The sequence below is a fragment of the Crinia signifera genome, chromosome 5 (assembly GCF_055691185.1).
Source record: "Crinia signifera chromosome 5, ASM5569118v1, whole genome shotgun sequence".
Taxonomy (NCBI): Eukaryota; Metazoa; Chordata; class Amphibia; order Anura; family Myobatrachidae; genus Crinia; species Crinia signifera.
This window is the reverse complement of record NC_139221.1, coordinates 132,596,679-132,621,324: the sequence shown is the minus strand read 5'-3', so window position 1 is coordinate 132,621,324 and position 24,646 is coordinate 132,596,679. Positions and strand designations below refer to the sequence as shown.

Below are 24,646 nucleotides of genomic sequence, written 5' to 3'. Positions count from 1 at the left end.
CTAAAACTTGGTGAAAATAAAAGAGATTGTGGTGGTGGATGAAAGAGGTGTGCGTGATAGATAATGTGAAGAAGTAGAATTGAATGGCTAACGTGACAGCAGGGATTTCCAGGTGAGAAGGGGAGTGAGACTTGCATCTGAGGTATACTGAGCACCAGAGGTGTACTGAGCACTAGAAAAGTATTGAGCACAGTGTCGGACTGAGGCATTAAGGGCCCACCAAAGAACTGTCACTGCAGGGGCCCACTAAAGAGGTGTGGTCAACCTCTGGTAGTTGTGGTCATCAAAGTGAGAAGCATGGCCATCCCACAAAGGACACATATTATGTATTCTCCAATTTTAGTACAATACATACATGTAATGCCACTCTCATTCATACATACAAGCACTGCTGCTCCCATTCATACATCCATGCACTACTGCTCTCATTTGTACATACATGCACTAACGCTCTCCTTCATACATACATACATACATACATACATACATACAGTACATGCACTTCCGCTCTCATTCATACATGCCGCTCCCAATCCTACTGTACATACAGTACACTGCCGATCTCATAAATACATACATGCACTGCCACTCCCATTCATACATACTGTACATGCACTGTCACTCTGATTCATACATACATTGACACTCACATTCATACATACATGCACTGATGCACTCATCCATACATATATGCACTGATGCTCTCCTTCATTCATACACTGCTTCCTTACATATATACATTTCACCCCACCTGTGGTGGCAAACTAAGACCACTAGACCACTACCAGATTTATCTTCAGATCTGGCTGGTTGGAACAAAAACATGGCTATGGATGACAGAGGCGTAGCGAGCCCGGAGCCGGCGGAGCACACGCTCCAGGCGCAGGAACATAGCATGGAGCCGGAGCTGTGCCGCCAGCTCACTTGCTCGCTCGCCTGCTCCCCTGCCCGCTGTGTGCGGGAGAGACGTCCGTGCTGCTATGTAAAATTCATTCATAGCTCCCGCTGGACCGCTGGCCAATAGGCGCTCGCGGTCCAGCAGCCACCAGTCCCTATCTTACCCTAAATTCCTGCGTCCTTTCTGGGAGGGCCGGAGATGTTATTCTGATCACTGTAGGCTGAGGTTGTTAAGCACCAGAGAAGTACTGAGCACCAGATGGGCACTGAGCAACAGAAGTGTAGTAAGCACCAGAGGAGTACTGAGCGCCAAAGGTGTACTGGGCAAAAGAGGAGTACTGCGCGCCAGAGGAGTACTGAGCACCAGAGGAGTACTGAGCACCAGATGTTTAATGAGCACCAGAGATGTACTGAGCACCAGATGTGTACTAAGCACCAGAGATGTACTGAGCACCAGAGATGTACTGAGTGCCAGCGGTGTACTGAGCATCAGAGGTGTACTGAGTGCAAGAGAAGTACTGATTCAAAAATATATAGAAGAAGTTCTGCGCCTCTTAGACTGCTGCCAAATAGTGTCCTCCTGGGCAGTGGAGGCTCCTGCTACCTCCGGAGCTCTGGTACTGACTGTCTGTGTCTCTGACACGCTGATAACCTTCTCTCACTAGGCTCCATGAAACGGATGGGCAGACACAGCAACAGCCCAACCCTGTGGGGAGGAGTTCAGTGTGTAGTATATTCCTATTGGAAGCTCCTACTGCTTATCATACACAGAGCTGGAAACTCCTTCCCCTTTTAGGCTGCCAGTACATGGAGTGATGACAGCAATATCTTCCAACAGGACGCCATTCTGTGCACATCACCAGAGCTACAGTGCTTCCATTGGCTGCTGTCTGTGCAGCCCATAAGCAATTCTCTACAGTGTGCATGCCGAGACTTCAGTGAGTCACTCAGGGGTAGATTTCCTAAGCTCGGTGAAGTGATAAACTGTCTACTTTTTATCACTGGACAATCAGCTCTTACCTGTAATTTTTCAAACCAAGCCTGTAACTTCACAGGTAGGAGCTGATTGGACGGTGATAAAAAACAGACAGTTTATCACTTCACCAAACTTAATAAATCTACCCCTCCGTGTGATGTAGCTGAAGGAAGGTATGCATTGCACCAGAGAGGCGCATGGAAGTTTATTTTATTTTAATAATATTTGTGTGTAGATCTTTATTAAGAGTATCATTTTGTGTACTTTAATTAATATTAAAGTTATTAAAAGTGTGTATTTTGCTCTGTACCTGTGTTTGTGTGCATATAATTTATTTACAGTAAATGCATACACTTGTACAGTGCAAATCAAACTAATAACGTGCAAATAATTAATGAATGTTTGAAATGAGCAGTACCCAGGAAATTTCAGCCCCCCTTAAGTCTAAAGGCAGGAGCCGCCACTGCTCCTGGGTTTACCAAACACCACACAACTTCTAACAACACATTGAAGAACACCACACAGAGCGGTCCCCAAATCCCCAAAGATTAAATCACGAACTCTCTGTTGTTTGGGGTAAATATACACGTATCCTCAGAAATGCTAGTGTAGCTCCCTCAGTTGCCATACTAACCTTGTGGCTAAGCCCTATGTTCACATCAAAGGTTTCTTTAATGAATATACATAATTGATTTCACTCTAAATATTTTTCTTATTAATCTAGGATAAGATTAATTTTTATAACAACATGTATTTTGTTTCCAACCATGGAAATATGGCACACCAGGATATGATGCGGAGGACATTATGGTGCCAGCATCGATTCCAATGCAAAACGGGACCAATCAAAATGGGCAACGTTCTATTGGATGCACTCCCAGATTCCAGCTGGGCATATGCAGGTGACCAGCTGGATGTTGCGGTCCACTGAGAAGAAGCCACACATTCCAGCTGAGGGAATTGATGATCACACACTTCTGGTGAATACGAGGGTGATATGCGGCATATAGATAAGCTGTGTGAACATGGAGTGAATACAAAAATGTGGCAGGGAAACCCGGATAGGAGTGGAACATACGATCATCAATTTGAAAGTTTATTCTGATTTCCGCACTAAACGGGAGGACTGGCATTATGTTGATATGGGGGGGGGAGGTGTATGTTAGGTGGATTTTACTGTATTATATGGGATGACGGTATATTTTATTGTTTATAGGTCCGTGGTACTTACCGGGTTTTGGCCAGGAAGCAATACCTGTTCAAGTATAAATGAAAAAGGGCTTTTTAGCTTGAAACATGTTGGTGAGTGGAGAGGCACCTTAGTCTGTTGGGAACCTGCCTTTTTCCATTTGGTACCACTTCTGTCCTGATCTGGATTCAGGATAGAGCTGGAGGATACCGGCTTTCTGGGTGCATTTTTTTTTTTAAAGTACCGTACCATATATACTCGAGTATAAGCCTACTTTTTCAGAGCATTTTCATGCTGAAAAAGCCCCCCTCGGCTTATAGTCGAGTGAGGGTCCAATTTGAGTCAATAAGTTTTCCCAGTTTTTTTGTTGTAAAATTAGGTGCCTCGGCTTATGTTCGGGTCGACTTATACTCGAGTATATACGGTATACATTTTTGCTGATACTCTGTATTTTTGCATGTTACTTGGATTAAATTGTTTTTTATGGATGGACGTCTGGTATGAATTTGTGTGTCCTCATTTAGAGGTGAGTCAATGTTTCATAAGGGTCGCTGTAATCGGGGGATCTGATTCCATAGGAAAAAGATATATGAAAGATATATGAAAATAGGCCCAATTTAGGAAGTCTGTATCTACAAGAAAGAAAAACGTTGTGATGTAGGATTTTGGAGCTAGTGAAAGGGAGAATGTATATCCATTAAAGAAACCTTTGATGTGAACATAGGGCATAGCCACAAGGTCAGTACCTCGACTGAGAGAGCTGCAATGGCATTTCTGAAGATACGTGTTTATTTACCCCAAATGACAGAGTTCGTGACTTAGGAGGTTATTCTGATCGTAGCGGCCAAACGTGCATACGTTCGCTATTAACGTACGCTATCCGTACGCGGCCGTTGGGGTTAAGTCCACCCACAAATCAGCCGCATACGTATGGGCAGAAACAACGTCGAAGGGGAGTGGCGTACAATTGAGCGTACGCCACCGTTTACGGACGTCTCTCGTCCGTCTTCCCACCGACTTCTTGCGGCTATCTGAGCGTACGCCAGCTTGCACGGACGGGTCCCTATTGTTTTCAATAGAAAACTCAGCTTATGTCACCGCTCGTGAGAGTGAGTGTACGTCCGTGTACGCTGGCATACCCTTCACATATATGGACCTGCAAATCTTGCCTTTCAACTATAATTATGAAAATTAATTAATTGATTGAATTAATTAATGTGCAAAATAGTGGGCATGGGCTTAAAACATTGCTGAAACATCCTTTGTAGGTGTTAGATGTGGTTTATGTTATTGTATCATAAATACAAAACCTATGTTTGTATTAGAGTGAACACGTTGACACATGTCGACTTGTGTAGATTGAGTGTGCTACTGTGTAAAGTCTATGAAAGCACGTAGTGAATGTGTATAACTGTTTAACAAATACCTACCTTAGCATATATAAGCAGGTCTTAAAAAGATTCTTACCTTAAATTAAACAAATCTTTAAATGTAGAGAAGTATAGAAAGATAAGCTTCCAATGTGTTTGAGTGCTGTGTGTGGCTTGCAGGTAGTGAAATCATGGTTTGGACTTAGACTGCAGCATTGGTTATTACATTCAGGTGTATGTGTTTGAGTAGTAATCAGCGTAAATTAGCAAACCCAGGCGCACGCTGGCATGCAGTATCTGTAGGGGTGGTCTGAGGTGGCGGTTGGCGGCCGCCTGTTTTGTGTCCGAAATGAACGGTGCTTTAGTCGATCGTGCGGTAGTAGCACCGTTCATTTTTGGTGCACACCCCCGTGTACGCCCATGTTTACGCCCATTTTCCCTCATTATTTCGGCCGCTCCCCTCAACACGCCCCTATGCCGCCCCCAATGCCCGTACTCTCGCGTACAGGGTTTTTCGCACGGAGAGACCCCGTCCGTAAGCGTTGTGGAGTGTTCGCGCCTGCGCTTTAGCGAATGTACGCATGCGCAGATCATGAAAAACCCCGGAACGTACGCGTACGGCCCGGCCGCTCCAACCAGAATAAGGCCCTCAATCTTTGGGGACTTGGGGACAGTGCTGTGAGGTGTTCTTCAATGTGTTGTTAGAGAAGTACTGAGCACCAGAGGAAGATTGAGCGCTAGAGGTCTCAGCAGAAACTGCATGTTCATTCATTTAAAAATAGCATGGGTTTGATGGGCGTAAGTACTTAAGGTGTGAGCAGAAATACTGATCAAGTATAAAAACCATAGCTGAGTTTTTCACCTTGACCAACATGCCAGGTGCACAAATACTTTAGATATATTTTAGGCATTCAATGTTCATTTTATTAGGAGAAAAGATAGCTGCGTTTAGAAAACAATTGCCTCATTACAGAGTTGCCATCATGTGTGCATAAAATTATTTTTATGTACTTGAAATGAATATTAAAATGCCTCTTGTTTAAGGAAAGCTGCTAATTAAGAAATATAATTAGTCAGAGAAACTGTATATTAAATACTGCATAGCAAACAAAACCATGGTGTTGTTGTTCCCAGGAGCTCTGATTTCCAAAAAGGACACCACCGAAATGTATCCCTATGTCCTTGTGACTCATCAGAATAAAAGACCCATTAAGTTTCACACATAAAACATGCTGCTTATATGGCATGCATGCGACCAGACTATAATATATCGGCAATTAGTAATCTGTCAGCAGCTTCAAGCAAGCAAAAAATGGAACGAGCAGCTACTGTTAATGACAGCATTCTCTAGGAGTACTGTAATTCCTAATTAATAATGATTTTAAAAGGACAGCCCAGAAGCATTGTTTATTTGCATAAAAGGATATACAACATTAAAGGACTGCTGCTTAATTAGATACAGAGAGCATCCAATTAGGGACAACATTTAACGGGGGGTTACAAAGTTCTTTTATATTAGAGATTATATACATGCTGCTTGTCAGCTTAATTATACACAGTACCTGTAGCAAGTTATTATATACAGAATAAAAAAAAAAAAAAATCTTGTCTGATTTTATTTGAGTTTATATTGAATGATGGTAAATGTATAAGTCATTTTTCTGTATTAGAATAATGAGTATCTTTTTTTTTATTATTGTTACATCCTCAGACTTACTTATGAATGACTTGTTATGTAAGTCTCCGAGGGCTTGTTCAATGAATCAGCAGAGAGGGGGTGGGATGTAAAAGGACAGAATAGCAGACTGAGGCACAGATGCTGATTGGTGTGTCTTTTTAAAACTCTGTTCTCCACTACTCACTAAAACAGCTTGCCTCAGAAGTGCAAATTCAACTTTTGTTATTTTAAGAAACGGTTAATTCAAATAGCGACTTCAATGCTCCACTTCTTGCCTTACAGCATCTGATAGACAAGCAGCCGAGGTATCCTAAATGGACTAGAATTCCTGCTTCAACAAATAATCTTTGACAAAGGAGAACAAAGGTAAAATCCTGTTATAATGTCAGTGTTTATAGTTTGCATGTACTGTTACTAAAATTAAAAATGTGGATTGAGAACTGCAAAGAATTAATCCTATGAGTGCCAAGTGAATTTGTCAAAATAAGTGTGAAAATTTCCAAGCAAACATTTGTATTCTTCATATTGACCTGTAATGTTTACCCTATATAGGAAATATAATCTTTTTTTACACACAGTTTTTATTTGAATGTATATAACAAATGTGAGTGACACTGGCATTTTTAGTTATTTTGAACATCTCTCACAGAGTTGTTAGCACTCAAAGGGTTAAACTTTGAAATGCATAGCATCTTAACTATTAAGTAATTAAAGTAAGTAAAAATGTGTGAGGCTGATGTATGTTTATTTATTTAATGTCAAATCCAGTGCAACATAGCAACCTACGGACAAGGTGTATGTACATTATGAACATATCGTAAAATGTATCTCCGAAAATATTACTGTATGTTATGTTTTAACAAACACAAACAGTTCTTATAATGTACTCTACACATTGGTATTCATACACTCTTGTTACATATACAGTAGCAATGATGGCAATGCAGTATGTCCATTACTGGTGTCAAGTAGTAACTTTTGTGCAAGAGTTTATGAAACATTTTAAGCCGTTATCTGTTTTAAAAATTTAAATTGCAACAGTGACTTAAATATGCAAATATGTTGTGAAAACTGATGTTTCAGTTTTTAAAGTGAAGCTAAACTGACTATTGGGGTCAAATGTAATAGGGTGAGAGTTTCAGAAAGTGAGAGAATTTGGGAGCGTTTTCCCTTTTTTTTTAAAGCGGCAATCCTTTACACTGCAAAACTAGGTTGATTTTGCCATGTAATTGAATGCTGCTTTATAAAAAAAAGGGAAAACTCTCCCAAAATCTCTCACTTTCTGAAACTCTCACCCTATTACATTTGGCCCCTGATGTCTATATTACTATGCAACCCTGCTATACTGTATGTCCTAAGAAGTTTAAAAGCTTTCTCAACACATTTCCTTCCTGCGTTTAATTTCCTTCTCACCTTTTGTGACAGTGTGATGGAAAAGGTTGATCCGGCTATCTTTACTAAGTCTGAATATTAACAAGGCTGCTTGTTTTCCATTCAAGTACACATAATGTCGATTTACTACCCTGGGAAGGAGAAAACACTTTCCCTGAAATGCTAATTGGGATTAAAAATGTTTCTTTGCTGGAGGGGATGTTACAGAGCAGACATCCCACTAACATTACATCCTATTACATTGGAGATTCAAATATTTCAAAACGGAATTACTCGTTATGTGTGCACTGTACTTAACTCAAATAAGCACTTCATTACTTTCTTTTATGTATATATGTGCTTTTGACTATGAACCCAAGCTCCAAGGCAGAAATTAATGAGAAACCGTTTCTTCACTTCTATGCTGAAATCCAGTTTATTAATTGGATTCATTTCAAATAGCTTCAGGGAAATTGCAATGAGGATCTGTTTTGTATTTTCCACACACCCTCTAACTAGGTATCCATGAGGTTGTCCCTTTTCATTTGCAAGGCAGAAAACCCATGTGAATGCTTTACAAAGCAGCAAGGCTGTTAGTCCTGTGAATAGAGGAGGACTGGATGCTTACTCCGGGTGATCATGTCACAGCATCTCTTTGAAGCAGATTCACTGTTCCAAATGAGTCTCCTTGCATAGAGAGGGGAGCACATCACGCACCCTGTGCTAAGTTCCTATTCACACACTGCTGCCTCTGCTGAGCTTTCACACACAACTAAGTCATTTCTCCTCACACAACAAAGAATTGTAGAGGCTGATGTTTTGAAAAAGGTAAAATAAACTCTTCCTTGTGTTGCTATAGTGGAACAAGAAACAGGTTTTCACTTTTGCTCTGAATTTCAAATCAGGTAATGTAAAAATGCTAATGTGATAAACCTTTCATCTAGTTTAAATTTAATTTCTTCCTACAGCACATTTTTTTCAAGATTACACCAATCTTTCCTAACAGTAATTATGCATAGAAGGTATTGGTAAGGCTTTCATATGCTGCATTGTGATACGTAGTATTGGCTATCCCAAACGCTAGTGGGTAATTGAAACATCTTGCTGATTCTGTACACAGGACAATTTGTAAAACAACAGTGGTTCATTTCTACATGAAATCATGTTCGTTGCGCAATGTGCCATCTCCATGCAGCTTTGTGTGCACACACGTGTTAGATAACATGTGTTCGGCTTAAGAGCAGTGTTTTCCCTTCTTGACTTGGGAAGGCAACATGTGGGCTCTAAAGATGTTTCTGCATTGACATTCCCAGCATGACCTGCACTGGCTTCCAAGCTGTTGTTGACTTGCAACTCTCAGCATGTCCAACTTGATAGTAGTTTGTTCCACAGACATTATTGAGCCTCAACTCCCAGCAAGCATAGTGGACTAGTGTGGTTGTACTTCAATGTCTAGAGAGGTTGTAGTTTAATAACCTTTCATATCATTTCTACTTGTTCATTAGCAGTCAAATCAGATAATGAAATGTACAACACCATAGCTGTGTGGATGAACTGAGAATGACATACAGAACATATCATGGAATTCTTACTTTACAATGCAAAACGTTCTGCATTCTCAGTTTGCAACATAGTCAGCATGCTGATGGCAAAGTCATAATCCCAATGCTGGTTATTCATCTCAGAAGCCATAAATCCCTTTAAACCACTTTATGCTCTTTTATTTGAGGATTAACACTCTGTCGTTCTTACATTAGCATGGTTAAAACACTGTTAATTGTCACAGTTTAACACTTATCTTGGTTTTATTAACAGTAATCCTCTTATCAAAACACTTAAAAACATAATATAATTCAAACACATCATGTAGACAATTTTGGTAATATAAATGTGGTATTTGTGACAAAAAGGGCCCTTGCTTAATAAATACCACCACTTAGTTAAATAAACACACTAAAAATTAGAGATGTGCAGACTCGGATTCCAGAGATCCGAGCCCCCACGGATGTCATCATTCCGAGCCCGGTTCCGAGCAGCGCTCGAGATTCCCGCCTGACTCGGGTCCGTCCGTGTGGGCAGAACGTCATTACCCGGCGCTGGATTTCACGAGGCTTTAAATAGCGTCTGCCGCGCCCGCCATCTTCACTCCAGTCTAGTAGTGGGTTGGGAGAGGGTGTGTTGGTGCTGCTGCTGGGGCTTAAACTGGAGCTTGACCTTGAACGCAATATTTTATTCGCTGGGGCTGTCTCTCAGTGCTGCTGTGTACTCTGTTCTCCTCTCTGCTTAGGGTGGGATCACCCTAGCAAGGAGGACAGTCTAACTGTGTACTTTTAGTACTACTGTCTCCTCTGTGCTGGGGCCTACCTCTGGTGCTGTGCTGTAATATTATATATATTATATTAATAATTATATTATATATAGTCCACTGGTGCTGCCTGCACTGAATCTGCCGTATTATTTACTCAGTCCACTGTTGCCACTGGCAGTGCTACTGCCTAAGTGTACCTACCTAGTACATACTAGGCTGCTATATATAGTTTAATAACAAAAATAATACCTGTGCTGCGTGTGACTGTAAAAAATAATTCCATGCTGCTGGTGCACTGACGTGTGCCACTGAGTGCCAAGCAGTACCTAGTAATAAAATTAATTATTATAAATTCTGCTGGTGCACATATACTAGTATTGCTGACGTATCTACCTGTCTTGTGCCTAGTACTGCTTTATCTACCTGTCTGGTGCCTAGTACTGCCGTATCTACCGCTGCAGTGCCACTCTTACACGAGCCACGTGTTTGTGCCGCACACATAGTTATCCAGCTACCTCGGTGAGACCTTTTGCCCTAAAAACAATATTGTGAGGTGTTCAGAATAGACTGGAAATGAGTGGAAATGAATGTTATTGAGGTTAATATAGCGTAGGAGCAAAAAAAAAAAAACAAATTCTGCAATTTTAGCAGTTTTTATGCTTTAAAAAAAAAAAAATCAGAACCCAAAACCAAAAAAATCCAAACACAAAACTTTTAGGGGGTGTTTTGGCAAAACCCATTAGAAGCCAAAACCTTAATCAGAACACAAAACACTTCCCTACTAAAAATGCAATCGATATTTTGCTATTTTAAGCACAGGTGCTGAAATGGGATTATCCCATACAGTATGTTCCTTTATTTCAAAATATTACCATTTTAAGATATCCCACTTGTTATTAAAATGTTATTGTCTTGTTACACAACTCTCATAGAATGGTAATTGTAATAATGTTGTACAGATTAATAGTGCCAGTGTGTGTGGTATGTAAATACACATCACATGCTTTATGAGACCACCAGCTTAATGGAGTTCAAAAGGGTCTCCATGCTGCCTACAGAGCCAAAAGCTACATTTGTGCTGTTGAAATGTTTTCATTCGATTCTAAAGGTTTACCATTAGATGTGGGGTGTTTTCAGCTAATCAATCTGAAAATATTTGTCACAAAACAAATGGTGTGGCAGTGCTTTTTGTTCACTATGGGAGAAACAGCCATTGTGCAGAAATTGTGGGGCCTGGGACTGACAAAATAGGCAGCTCCCCCGTGCCCCCTTTAAAAAAAACCAGTGTGCGTGACAAAGCCTCCTAAGTTCACAGCACTTGTCTGAATACTCTACTTCAATTCATTTTTCCAACAGATCCTGCCTAACCTACATTATTTCATTGGTTAGAGACTGTATCTATCACTCTAAAGCTGTGTACACATGGTGCAATTTGGTCGCTGAGTGATTTTGGCTTAATATATTAATATATATTGCTCAGTGTACTTGCAATATCTCTCAGCAATATATTGCTCAGTGTACAGGCAATATCTCTCAGCTATATATTGCTCAGTGAACTGTTTTCATCAGCGACCAGCGATTTTGGCTGAAAATTGCAAGCTATTCTGTCTCATTCTGTCTCTACTGTACCTCATTTTGACTAGAAATTGCTGGTTGCTCCCGACAATTTATCTCCCACAGCACATGAAATCAATGGCAATATGGTCGCTCAGTGACCATATTGCCAACTTAACAGGTAGAAACAATTTGAAGATTTCCTGTAGCCATCTTTTAAGCACCAATTGAGGTTATGTGTATACTTTTGGCAGGACAGTATATTAAAGTTTGCAACCAGATATGCAGTATCTTTATCAAAGACATCCAGAGATAGATTTTGAACCCCTGGCCCCTAACCAGCACCCCCACCCAGACACACACACACAGATACAGTACTAACACAGGGAATTTACAGTATTAGCCAAAGCATGCTTTACATCTGCTGCACGCACAAACACAAACACACACACACACACACACAAAAGCGCACACACACACACCCACACAACTCACCTTTCTTCACTTGGAATGGCCGGCCGGGAAACTGTGGTAAATACCCCATTTTGCAAGATTCTACCTCTCATATGTACCAGGCCCTGGATGCTGGGTTTTACGCAGTGGCGGCTCCAGCCTTTAGACTTAAGGGGGGCTGCAATTTCCTGGGTACTGCTCGTTGCAAACAGTCATTAATTATTTGCAAGTTATTAGCGCTGTACTAGTGTTTGTATGCACGTACTATAAATACATGATGTACTCATACGCACACAAACACAGGTACAGAGCAAAATACACACTTTTAATAACTTTAATATTAATTAAAGTACACAAAATTATACTCTTTATAAAGATCTGTACACAAATATTATTAAAATAAAATAAACTTCCATGCACCTCTCTGGTGCAATGCATACCTTCCTTCAGCTGCATCACACTGAGTGACTCACTGAAGTCTGGGCATGCTCACTGCAGAGAATTGCTTCTGGGCTGCAAAGACAGCAGCCCATAGAAGCACTGTAGCTCTGGTGATTTGCACAGAATGGCTTCCTTTTGGAAGCTATTGCTGTCATTACTCCATGTACTGGCAGCCCAAGAGGTGGAGGAGTTTCCAGCTCTGTGTATGATAGGAAGCTACTACATGCTGAACTCCACCCCACATGGTTGGGCTGTTGCTGTGTCTGGCCTGCTGCTTTATGGAGCCTGGAGAAGGTTACGAGACAGTCAGCACCAGAGCTGCAGAGGTGGGGGGGGGGGGGGGGGGGGGAGCATTGGAGCTCTGGTGCTGTCTGTCTGTGTCACTGGTGTTGTGATTTTAACTGGAGGGGCTGCAGTCCTATGGCAGGAGCCACCACTGGTTTGATGATGGACGGCAGCGGGCAGCACTCCAGCTGGACGGTACAATGGGCAGCTCCCTCTCTCCTGGCTCTCTCTCCTCTCCGGGCAGCTCCCTCTCTCCTGGTCCTGGACGATGGCACCCGATGGGGCTCTGTAAGTTGCTGGGGGCAGTGGGGGCGCTGCAGGTATCCCTCAGACCTCGCGGACCCCCCATGCTGCATATAACCCACCCCGCCGGATAGCGTCGCAGGGACTCCTCTGACGGACCCCCCTGCTGCATATACAGTAGCGGGGGGAGTTCATCTCCGCTCACCTCCGCTCACCTCCATCGGGGGGGGGGGCTGCTCCGAACTTCCTCCCTCCAGTGGTGGCCGGCGCCCTAGGCAAATGCCTAAAGCTGCCTAGTGGTGGCGCCGGCCCTGTCCCAAACATGTGTGTCCAAATGTAATAGCCTCTGAGTTTGTCAACCATGCAGGATGTCAGCCGAAATCAGAGGTTGTGTTAAAGGGGCAATTATTTACAAGGCAAACCCATACCTTGTAAATGACTCCGAGTTTGGTGGCCAGCATCCCGCACAGTCGCCTGTTACATTAGGCCACTAAATATTTTTTCTAAAACTATACCTTGAAATATGAGTTTGGACAGGTGAAATTTAATAATTTGATCTGGAAACTGTTCATGGCGAATTGTAAGAAAGGATGACAGGAAATGGTAATAAATATAAATTACACCGATATGAAAAGAAGTATAATAGAAACACAATAAATAAAATCTTGCACAGCAATATTTATATACGTGCAGATGCTCAATCACTTTAGTGATACCACAGGTGCATGAGATGAAGGGGCAATCTTAAGTAAAAAAAAAAGCACATTGTTTCTCCAGCACACTGAGGTGCAGATGCACTAAGCTTCAAAAGTGATAAAATAGAGAGTGATAACCAACCAATCAGCTCCAGTCTGACATATTTCAAACACAGTCACATGGCAGGTAGGAGCTGATTGGCTGGATGTTTCTCACTCTCCATTTTAACACTTTTGAAGCTTAGTGCATCTGGGCCAGCATACCTCCCAACTGTCCCGGTTACTGTGGGAATGTCACGGTATTTGGGTACATTCCCCCAGCCGGCCACTCCCCCCAAACTTCAGGAGGAAGTGCCTGATGTTATAAATTGGCACATGTGTCCAAGACACACTTTGCATGCTTTCCAATGGTGGGGGAACACAGATTGGAACTGCATGGAGATCCTGGGAGGTTTCATCAGCTGGTTTTTGGGGTGTACATGTATCATGGCAAGTGTCAAAAGATGCATTTAAATTTCACGAGCTCCAGCGGCCATGTACCTGATTCATACAGTAGGCTCACTCAGGAGGCTTAATATACAGCAGGATATGAGTGCAAACACAAATGCTGCAGGAGTCTGTTGCAAAAAGATGACCACCTTCCTCTTCCTTATAGGGTGCATACTATGAAGAACTAACAATTTCCATTGACCTGAACAATTCAGTTGTCTTTAGCAAGGCAGTCTGCTTCTCATTGCTATATGGGTCTTTAGATTCACATCTCGGTGACAAAAAGTGACCTACCAAATATGGATAATATATCTTACAACAATATAAGCATGTGCTTCCATTTGTTGTATTTCGTGTGATCATTCATGTATGCAAACAGCTGCAAGTAAAATTAAACCCTAGACTGCTACATCAGACCGTGAGTAATACATGGCTATGGCGCTGCTTCAGCACCTGTGATTACCTTTTGGTTGATCTGCTTCCTGAAACTCCATGTTATCCCAAATATGATTATTGATTTACTTATATAGAAAAGTACTCACAACACTCAAACATATCATATGATTTGACCAAAAATACAATGTACTGTAATCTAAAATTAAAACAAACCTTAAATCCACAAACAGCCATTCTTGGAGCAGCCTTATTTTCACTCTGCACATTAAAAGACAAGTTAATAAAATCTCATTAAAGGACCTTGTTTTGTATCTGTAAATCACATTTTTATGTCATACACATTTTTAGAACCTCTCATCTCCATCATTTGCTATTGTCATGTTTAGAAAAATCTGAAGTTTAAGTTCCTTCAGTGCAACTCTAGTATTGTTTTGTACAGTATAGTTGTTTCAGCAGTTCATCCTCTAACTTCAGCATTTGATCTTCCTTCCGTTTGATCAATGCAGCTTTAGAACCTCTTCATTTGATCTTAAAATAATGAATGATGATAAAAGAAAAAGTGTCTCAAGCAAAAAGTATAAAGTTGGAATTTCAGCACTGGAAGAGCATAGCCCATTTGGTTTTTGATTAACCTTTATAACCGCTCTCCTTTTTGCTGTGCTAGCCATGTCAGTTGCTAGTCATGTCTACACTTTTCTATGGCCCTGGTTCAGACCTTATTGCTGGGATTATACTTTTCATTGCCCAGCTATCAGTTGTTTCACTAGTTAAGTTATTTGTGATCTGTGTGGGCATCTCCATATATCTTGTCTCAATTTTTCCATTTGCCTTGATTAGTAGATTGGCAACGCACTATCTGAATCATTTATTTAAGAGAAAAACAGCAAGAATCCCTTGAGCGGGACAGATTCAGTTCTAAAAATTTGGAAACATTTCTAACAGTTTTCATATAAGTAAAAAAAATAAATCAAACTACTGTACCATAGAGCAAAGCAATCAGATTCAAGCTTGGTGAATGTTAACTTGTTAGATTTTCTAGTATTAATGCATCTCCCTTTATTTTGCCAAGTCAACTCTAACTTTTTACTTTGAAACTAATTTGCACCAGCTCCCTACGAGCAGGGGAGGGGGTGGACAGGGAGCTGGTGCAAGGGATGACCAGCATTTTATAGGCGTCCCCATGAAAATCCTGAGCGCACCCCTGGGAACGAGGCAGGTCAATGCTTGCTCAGGGTGGGCAGCTGACATCGCATAACGTTAGCGCCCACTCGCTTTTTCAGCCATCGCCGTCGGAATTCAAAGTCAGTCTAAGCGTACACATCCCCTCGCATACAAATGCTGGGATTCACGTGGCGGAGGTGCGGTGACAAGTTGATGCAACACTGAACCCGATCAAACCAATCGCCTGCTCAGGACCTATTGGTGGTAATGTCACCAGCTTGGTAATAAGCAAGGTGAGCCAGCCAGAAAAGTGTCTCAGCCAGGTTACACCCGGTATGTTCCTGAGTGTAAAATCCACCATATGGATGTTGTTAGGCGCTGGGGTAGGCGTCGCTGTGCCCCTGCTGTCCTGACAGTTCCGGCGCTGCGGGAGCAGGGACAGCAGCGTCATCAAGCTGTGCTGGGTGGAAATGTCGGGACGTTGCTAGGCAACGACTTGAACGCCCACCGCTCTGGGTGCAGCAGCACAGGGAAGCGTCGGAGACGTTGCTAAGCAACGGCCCGAGCTTCCATTCAGATCACGGGCTACAAAGCTGCGGGCAATTTACGTCACCCATGCCTGTAGACAGGGATACTGCTTTTTAAGGGGCTTGCTCCATTACCATGGTGCCGGTTTAGTTCTGTATGCAGCCTTGTCTCAGAGTGTTCCCGGTTCCTGGTTCGGATCCCTGCTACCAGAGTGCCAGTTTGTATCCTGTATCCAGCATTACAGTGTCACCGTGCCAGCGTGGCTGTGCCTTGTCAGGAGCCCTGCCTGTCAGCACTGCTGATCTCTGACTTTCCTCTGTGGCTACCATCTCACAGATAAGTCTGGGGTTCTCCCGCAGTTTATTCTGTATTGCTGTTACATTTACTTATATTCCACCATTGTGTATTGTTACATTTACATTTACTTATATTCCACCGTTGGGTATTGTTACCTTTGCATTTAACTTATATACCACCGTTGTGGATTGTTGCATTTGGGTACACACATAACGTTAGCTCCCACTCGCTTTTTCGGCCATCTCCGTCGGAATTCAAAGTCAGTCTAAGCGTACACATCCCCTCACATACAAATGCTGGGATTCACGTGACGGAGGTGCGGGCGTTTGGTTAGCCGGCAGGTAGGCGGCATTTACCTGTTCTCTAAGCTGCCAACATATGCCGCCTAGCAAACAGGTCTGAATCAGGCCCTTTGTGTGTGCACATTTTACTGTAACTATGTAAGACAGCCAACCCCAAGGATAAAACCAACTCAAAGGAGCAATGTTGTTGCAGGACTCACAGAGGAGCACAAGTATGGTAAACATCAGTGTACTGTATCTACATTCTGTGCCACTGCAATAAGTTATTGACTATCTACTATTAATAACTATAACCCTTTGCTGCTAGTGATTAGGCTGTGGTAACAGAATATACTATATCTTTAACAATCTCAAAGCACTCTACAGAGAATATTTTAGTCCACTACAGAGTATAATACTGTTTTGAACATTTCATTGTACAGTAGATTGTTTTACCATAGTCAGCATTAGCAAGGGATGCACCACACTGAGATTTCCGAATGGGTATCAGCAGGTAATCCTGAGCAAAAAAGATATTCAAAAGAGTTGAAGTGACAAAAAAAGTTGCAGAATATTTTTGATCAGCATATTGCCCGGCTCCTCTGTACTTGCCAGCTTTGTGTCAAGTGACACACACAGAAGATATGAGAACACTTCTATAGCATTTTAATAATATATTCTCTTACAAGCAAGGACTTTGTAACGATCTGGTGCTTTTTGTTGTCGGTGCTGATTCTGCACAATGTTGTCAGTACAATTTTTATGAATGTTAACATTGTGAACAATCTCTGCAATTCATAATGCATACATTGTGATTACAGCTTTAGTTCATGTATTTCATAGATACTTATTTCACTTTTTTAAGTTATTTTATGGATAAATAAAGCAGAAGTAGTAGTGACAAAGCAAATATTAACCCCTTTGTTGCGGGGATGAGTGGGATTCATACCCCATATAACTGTTATACTTTAGAAGATAGGCCAATTTATACTCCACAGTGGTAGGTTTTTCACCCCCCCCCCCCCCCCCAAAAAAAAAAAAAACACTTACATTCTCCCCAGGAGACCAGTGGGGACTCCATGCAGCAGCATCTGGTAAATGTGTACCTGCTGTATGTGCACCAGCAACAATGCTTAAACAAAACAAAAAAAGATGAAAAGATTGGGGAAAGGAAATTTGAAACCTTCTATCACTCCCACCGTATAACATAGAAACATGGGGGTACTCTCATTTCTAAGAGATGAGTCCCTATTTATTGGGTTGGCACAATCATTTGGCAGCGAGGGGGCACTACTGAGTCAACCAAACAAAAAGAAGTATGTCTCTTTCAGTCAAAGCAAGGATTACTGATGGCCAGGGTCGACGCTACCAAAACGGAAAGCTTCTAGAACTGGGGTAGCCAACTCCAGTCCTCCAGAGCTACCAACAGTTCGTTTTCCATATCTCCTCACAGAATCACAAGTGAAGTAATTAGCTCCACCTGTGGATCTTTGAAAATGTTTCAGCTAGTAATGAGTGCACCTTTGCAGCAGCTAGGTTGTCTGGAAAATGTGAACTGTTGGTAGCTCTCGAGGACCGTAGTTGGCTACCACTGTTCTAGAACATACCAAAGACTACACTCTCGCCTATCTATGCAGTGCAGTCATCAGCTGTGGTGGCCACCAGTCTCCTCTAATCCATTCCATTCCTGCAGTTGCCATTACGTCACTCACATAAGAAACTATGCCCCCAAGACAACATTAGGAGCAGCTGGTGCTAAATGGAACCTGGTAATGAAGGTACATTTTGGTGAGGAGAAGAGATGAATATATAGGTGAGTGTCTGGGCATGAGGGGCCTCTGTGTGGTAGGGACTAGAGGTGTGTGTGTAGCCGTGGGGACTTGCGTGTTTTTTAATAAGTGCTGAGAAGGTTAGTGTGCGTATGGTTGGGGAGGGGGGTGTTAATGAGTGCTGGCAAGGTGAATTTGTGTGCTTAATGAGAACTGGTAACATGTGTGTGTGTGTGTGTGTGTGTGTGTGTGTGTGTGTATGTATGTGTGTGTGTGTGTGTGTGTGTGTGTGTGTGTGTGTGTGTGTGTGTTAATGTGTTTGTGCATGGGGTAGTTATACCCCTTTTAGACATACTACCCGGGATTTTGGCCAGGTTTACCCGGGATTTTCAGCCAAGGTCACTCCCGGGATTTTAGTAACAGACCCCCTTTCACACTACACCTCAGACCCGGGAAAAACCCGGGTATACCCCTTTCACACATAAGCCAGGCTTTTTCAAGCATTTCAGTGTGTCATCATTAAAATGGGACACTTTGCTGGCTCACAAGAATGACATCATGCAAAGGTGGGGGCTGACTACAAAAGGGCCTGTGGGGAGTTCCCACAATACATTGCTGTTATGGCTGCTGAGAACATGTGGAGGATGGAGAGTTTGTCTGCTCTTGTGGATTTGGTGTGTTTTGCAGGCTGTGATGCTTGGATTAAGCTACACATGCTGTTCATTGTTGCACAGTGTGAGATGCAGAGAAGGAGGTATCATTTTTTGGTGGAGAGGGAGGCCAATCGCCGGCATTACTTACGCCGGAGGAGAACCTTGATCATGTCCAGCATCGCATCCATACTACGTGTGACTGGTGCGTCAGCTCGTACACTGTGGGCTAGAGATCAGCAACATGGGCAGGTTTTCTGGGCTACGGTGGAGGCATTTGAGGATAATCAATGGCTGGCACATTTCAGGATGTCGCATGGAACCTTTAATTATCTTTTGGAACTCCTTTCCCCGGCACTTACCAGGCAAACAACACGTTGGAGACAGCCTATTTCCCCCAGCAATAGACTGGCAATTGTCTTGTGGTGGTATGCTACCCCTGGCGAGTACCGCACAATAGCCTGCTTGTTTGGTGTAGGCATTTCCACGGTGTGTGTGTTGGTGCGGGAAGTGACAAAGGCAATCCAGGGTTGCATAAAGCTGTATGGCCAAAAACAACATTGCAAAGGTCGTACAAGGGCCACTCTGTGCGTCCAGCCCCACTGCGATTGCGATTCTGGTCATTGACCTTTAGGTACTGCTTTTTCAGGGACTTAAGCTTGTTCAATACCTGCTGCTGGGTCTTCCTCACACCTCTGCTAGCAAGGACCTTTGCAATATTTCCATACACTATGGCATCCTTCACAGTGCCTGTGATTTGAGATTTGATCTCCTCTTCTCCACGGACATGTAACAGCTCCCTGACCTCCTCATCCTTCCAATGCTGTGCCATAGCACCTGTCTGGCCACAGGAATCTGCACCCTTTTGCTGGAAAGGGAGCACAGGAGCAACATGCAGCCACTGCCTCTGCTTGCTCCACCGCACGTGTGCCTGGGGCGTCTTCCGCGGCTGCAGCTGATGACCTCATCAGAAGACGCCGGGGCAGCAAAAAAAAGCGTTGTCGTATGTGTAAAACAGAAAAACCCGGGTAAACCCGTTCAGACATAACCCGGGTATTATACCCGGGAGTTAAATACCGGGAAAAACCCTGGTCAATTGCAGGTGCTCAGCACCCGGGAGTATAATCCCGGGTATACCCTTTCAGACATACGCTACTCCCGGGTTTGGGCGCGTTCATGTGAAAAAACCCGGGATTTTCGCGTATGTCTGAAAGGGGTATTAATGAGTGTTGGCGATATGTGTGGTGTTTAATGAGTGCTGGCCCTGTGATTTTGTGTTTTAATAAGTGACATAATTATGAGTTGAAGTCACAGCTATGTAGTAAACACTAAATAAGGGGCACAGCTGTGTGGCATATTATATTTTGGGACACAAATGTGTAGAAAATTATTTACTGGAGGCACAAATGTGTGTCAGTAATAGTTAACAAACAGCAAAGAAATAAACCCTACAAAATGGGTGATATAGGAGAGCGATATAATATCTCTGGTAATAGATCCTGATGTCTATTTTTATCTCTCATAAGTCCTTGCTATTGCAGAATGAAACTGAAATATACATTTATATATCTAAACTCATTCCACATCAAGGACTTTATTCTGGTTGACTCGCAAGGCTGCAAATTTGCAGACTTGCGAGTCCCCCAGGCGCTGCCCGTTGAATGCCATACCGCCCACCCTCCCTCGCACACCGCATACGTTCAGACGGCCTGCAAATGGATGTTTAACATTTGCAGGCTATGTGGAAACACCCACACCATTCAATGGTCGCCAACCATCAAATGATACAATGTGTGCACGCATATCTAAAGTGACTCACGGGTCAGTTTAGATATGCATGGAAATTCAACAGGAACTGATCTGGCAGCTGATATCCGGTGATGTCAGCTGTCTGAGCCCGCCACCCATGGCCGATTATCATGCCCATGGTCTGCATGGGAATGCCCATTAAATGCTGGGGGTTCCCATGGGTGCGACTACCTACCGCTGCCCCACACTACCCACCCGCAGTGTTGGGTACGTGCATCCGGCAAACACCCTGTTCGCCATGGCCACATGCACCCTGCATCTGCACATGCACAGAAATGCCAACGCATGGGGGGATGTGAATCAATCAGATTAACCCCCTAAATCTGACATTGCCTCAAACAGTTCTTGTTAAAATAATGGTGATTATACCAGCTACATATCATAAAATGTCAATAATGAATAAATAGTACCTGCTGTTTGACCTCTATTAGATAATGAACCAGTAGTAACTAAGGCTAGTTAGCTATTATGAGCAGTACCTACTTTGCTTTTTGTTCCTCCCTTTTTTTTGTCTCCAATTCAAGCCATCCACTGTATACTCATCATCACCTTTTGTTTAGGTTCATTAACCTCATCCTGTAACTTACCACCACTGTTTCCCTGAGAAGATAGGCAATGCTTGGAAGTGCTACAATACAGTCACTTCATGGAAAGCAGTGTAATTTTCCATTTACAAAGCCTCATGAGGGCCAGATGTATCAAGCTTCATAAAGCGATAAAGTGTACAGTGATAAACAGCCAGCCAATCAGCTCCTACCTGTTATTTTTCAAACCCAGCCTGTGACATGGCAGGTAGAAGCTGATTGGCTGGCTGGTTATCACTCTCCATTTTATCACTTTTGAAGCTTGATAAATCTGGCTCTGACACTTTCTGACTACCCTACCACCACCCCCCCCCCCCCCCTACAGCCTTAGGTTCCATCCTGTTGTGTGCTGTAAAGATGACCTGTTGAGCCTAGGGTGACCAACTCATCCCTTTAATCTGGGACACATATTAATTACACAGGTTCTGCTGCTGGCTTTCACCTGGTTTTAAACTGCCACACCCAAGACTCCATTTCACCTGGTTTTAAACTGCCACAGAACCTGTGTAATTAATATGTGTCCCGGATTAAAGGGATGAGTTGGTCACCCTAGTTGAGCCCTTCTGTTGCTGTGAGCAGCATGATCAAGATGGCGCTGCAAATGGTTGCCTAGCAACTGTGCAGTTAGCCATATGTAACCCCATGTCTCCCTTGTCTCGCACATTGCACAGCAATCTATATCTGTACTGTCTTCACTTATATTGTTACCTACCTGGCTGCTGCAATGATAAGTGGTGCCTCTGGTGGCTGCCTAGGCACTGTGTTGCCCAGCAAATATATGTTCCCTGTGTCTCCCCTGTACATGTATATACACCTCCCCAGGGTACATCTAGCATATACCTGTATGTGTTATGTATATCTGTACTGTCACTGTTTAACTGTTACCTAACTGGCTGTTGCACAGCATTCCAAATCTAATTTCTAGTATATGCAAGTATACCTGGCCAATAAATTTGATTCTGATTCTGATTTCTTATACAGATACATCTGCAGTCATGCAGAGAATATCGGCATGCTGCATATCATTGTAATCAACAAAAGCTGTGTCATATTCACCTTGTTTTGTGAATGAGATGCATTTTAATAGAGAAAGTCCCAGGCAAAGACACTCAGCAGCATAGGCGAATCTAAGGGGTGGTCTGGGGATGCACCGGACCACCCATTAGACCGCCAGCCAAATAAAATTTAAGAAATGACAGCCTGGCAGAGAGAGTTGTGTGCTGCCCGGCTGTAGTCTAAGCCAATTTGTGGCCTGCAGTATGCTGAGGAGGGAGATAGGACGCAGCGGCGTGTCCCAGCTCCTGCCTGCTTAAGCCACCTCCCCCCCCCCCTCCTCCTGTGCCGGCGGATGCTGAGCTGCCTCATAGAGCTGTAGCTCTGTGCGCGGCTTCCGTGCTCCCAGGTCTCAACAGTGAGACTGGACACTGCAGTGCAGCCTCGTGAGGTAAGCCCATCTACTTGCCGCTTCCTCCCTTCCTGCACCTGCCAGAGATTCCCTGCTCTACCCGGCGGTGGGGCGGCAGTTATAGCGCTGCTCCGCTATTTTCTGCAGCTGTGTGCCCTTTTTTTGTGTAGGGATCTCCTGCATATCGGCGGCTGCTGGCTCTGGGTGTGGAGGTGAGGGGGATACAGGTGGCTGGAGGGGAAGCCCGGGCCACATGTAACATAATTGTAGTGCCCACTGGTGATATGCTACACACCACTGCTGCTGATGTCATTATAATGGCAAGCTATATTACCAAGGAGATAGAGGGGGGGGAAAGTTGGTTCTTTGGAGCTTTATAAGACCTCCCTAGGGGCTGTTCAGTCTTCTTTTCAGCAAACTTTTAGGCTTTAATTTGATAAATATTTTATATTGATGCTCCTGCTTAGATTAGGTGCGTCCAACGGCTGTTTCGCTCCCCCTTGGCAATGAGCAATCCCCCCCCCCCTCCCTTGGCAACAAGCATGTGAGCAAGAGTTTGGGATTATAGTGCAGACAATGATGGAATATTATGGAGACCAATGAGAGGTTTATGTATGAGAAACCCTCAGCATGAGGGTGGGAATGCTAGTTCAGCTGTCCACAGAAAATTTGCACTTGACAAAATATAAGCAAACTGTCAATTGGCTTTTGTGTTTTACTTCCACTTTTGCATGTAAATACAATGTGATTTATTATTACAGATGTCTGCAGACCTCTGTGTTTTGGTTTTGCAAAACTACAAGTGTTTTGGGTTTAGTTTTGGATTTGCTTTTGATACGGGTTACTTTAAAATTGTTAAAAAATAAATAAAACCAGCTCAACTATGCCCCCCTTCTCCCCTGCCAGGGGACACTGCTGGTCCTGGATAAACGGGACTGTCTCGTGAAAACTTTAATGGGACAGTTTGGAGGTATGTTACATGCAACCCAAAACACAAGTTCTGGACTTAAAAGAAGTGTCGACTTGGGACATTGGGCCTGATTCTTGAGACTTGGTAGCAGTTTTTCAAAACTTCGTAAAACTGCAACCCCGTGGTAGTCTGCAGGGGGGTGCCCAGCACAGAGCAAGGTTTCCCTGCATGCAAGCAATTCACTATACAGTGAGGCACTCGCACATGACTGGTTGCTTCTGAAAATGCTTTATCTTGTCCATGCAATTGCGCAACGTCGCCCCTGTCATCACCTCCCCATCATCAATGCCCCTCTCATGTCTGAACTAAAACTGCGATCACAAGTCGATCACATAGGAGGTTATTCTGGTTGGTGCGGTCTGTTCCGAATTCTTTCGGAGCTGACTGAACGCCACGCTGTGCAGACATTGTAAGAACAACGCCCACAGGTCCTCCGCATTCGGACAGACTCACTCTCTAAGAAGAGGGTGTGTTTTCGGACTACATCCAAACCGTGCGTGTGCGGTGACCACACAAAGATTCTGCACGGTCTTACAGCGTCAGAACAGACGGGAAGCTGCCCGTACGCACTGATGCAGGGTATGTCCGCAAAACTCACGACTGCTATCTGAAGTCATACATTTGACACATGACACACTTATGCAATTTTTTTTCTTTGCTACTTATTTGTATGTTACCTTTCCTAACATGCAAGAAAAATCATATGTTTTCCACCAATTTAATAAATGTTATTTTTACCCCCAAATGTGTGGTGTTATTGCTGAATGTAAAAGTGACATGTAAAATTATATTATTGGTAGCAATTTCTGACCATTGCTTGCAGTGTAAATGTGGGTAAAATAGCAAA

At 43.2% G+C, this 24,646-nt stretch overlaps 1 protein-coding gene across 4 annotated transcripts in view; it reads left to right on the top strand.

Moving 5' to 3' along the window:
• Positions 1 to 24,646, top strand: part of CDH20 (cadherin 20) — a 417,999-nt gene that overhangs the window by 308,434 nt on the left and 84,919 nt on the right. For 3 of the 4 annotated variants that reach the window (XM_083188071.1, XM_083188069.1, XM_083188070.1), the window contains one exon: positions 6,393 to 6,476. The gene's annotated coding sequence lies outside the window, so the exon portion shown is untranslated. Of the gene's footprint in view, positions 1 to 2,834; positions 2,854 to 6,392; positions 6,477 to 24,646 lie in introns of those variants that run through there. The other variant, XM_083188072.1, reaches the window with a different exon arrangement.